Raw genomic sequence first — 1,535 nt, forward strand, 5'->3', positions numbered from 1 at the left:
GGCAATCCTGGAAAACAAGAACAAGTACCAGTTTCCTCATTCCTGAAGTTCAATCAGCCTCTCCAGGGAAATCCCTGTTTTCCTCCTCAGCATCCTTCCATGACTTGGCACATGAAGGCAATGAACGCCATACCTTTTAACGAGAGATTTCTACTTGTCTGCTAAACTCCCCTCTTTTTTAACTTTATTTTTATTTCCTCTCTCCACTGAGACTCTGTATCTAAGAGAAGCTTGCTTGTGTCCCATTTGTTGAACATGAGAACTGTTTTCTTTATTTGCCCTTACTACATCCAGGCTGGAAGGGGGGCTAGTCCTTCCAGGGTTTGCTGTGACACACAGCCATACCTGGAGAATCCTTTATCCCGGTGTCTGGCACCAGGCTGGCACAGGGCTGGTGCAAGGCACTGCCCTGCCCACAGCCCGCTGTCTCTGTGCTGTGGGGTCAGAGTTTGGGTTGAGCAATGCCTCGCTCCTTGCCTGGGAGAGACTCATCCCCAGGACATGTGTCTGGAGGGACATACAGGGCATGTCCTGGCAGATGGCCCGTCCCCATCTCCTGCCCCACAGCCCATCATTCCTGGGAGTGCTGCTGCCTTTGCTGCCCACCCAGTGGCAGCTGGTCACGTCTGGCCCACAGCCTTGCCTCCTGCTCGGAGCTTTGGCTTGGTTTTCTCAGCACTATCTGCTGGTGAAATAAGAATTGTCTCTCCTTCCAGCCTCCCCTGAGCAAAGTCTCCAATCATAAATGAGGCAAAACCCAGTCCTCTCTGGGCTGGGCTGGGCCCCATCTGCTCTGCAGCTACTTCCGGCTCCCTCAATGAAGACGGTGTTTCTGGTCTCTCATATTTTCATTCTCAGGCATCTCCATATCTGCTTCCAACTCCTCCTACACGCATCAGGGGAGCTGCCCACAAATGTGTGCAAAACTACTTAATTACTCTGTAGCCGACTGGGCTGCTGGTTGCTGTAGTGCTGATTACTGCACTGACCGTGAAGACTTCACCCCCTTCCCTTCCACCATCGGCGTCCATCACCCTCCCTCTGGCTCCCTGTTGCTCGAACAGACCCTGCTGCTTGGTGGGCCGGGGCAGGGGATGAGCCCTCGCTTTCCTGGGGCTGTGTGTCCCAGGTGCACGGCTGGGTGTCCCCGGAGCACGGCTGGGTGCCCTGAGCCATTGATGAATGCCCCAGGGACACGGCTGGCTGTCCTGGATGGCTTCGCTGGGCCCACGGCCGGCTGCCCTCGGCCACTTCTGAGTGTCTTGGGGCCGCTGTCGGGTGTCCCTTGACCGCTGCTGGGTGTCCTGGGCCACTGCAGTCTGTCTCAGGGCCACTGTCCGGGGCCCAGAGCCGTTGCCCAGCGCCCTGGGGCTAATGCTGGGTATCCCAGGAGCATCACTGGCACACCGGGACCACGGCCGGGCGTCCCGAGCTCACTGCCCGCTACGCCGGGACCACCGGCGCTGCGCGGGGCGGCGTCTGCCGAGGAGCCGTCGGTGCGGCGGGGGCCGGCGGCCGGGCCCGCCCCGCTCGCC

Source organism: Pyrgilauda ruficollis, unplaced genomic scaffold (assembly GCF_017590135.1).
Source record: "Pyrgilauda ruficollis isolate IOZ18807 unplaced genomic scaffold, ASM1759013v1 scaffold45, whole genome shotgun sequence".
NCBI lineage: Eukaryota > Metazoa > Chordata > Aves > Passeriformes > Passeridae > Pyrgilauda > Pyrgilauda ruficollis.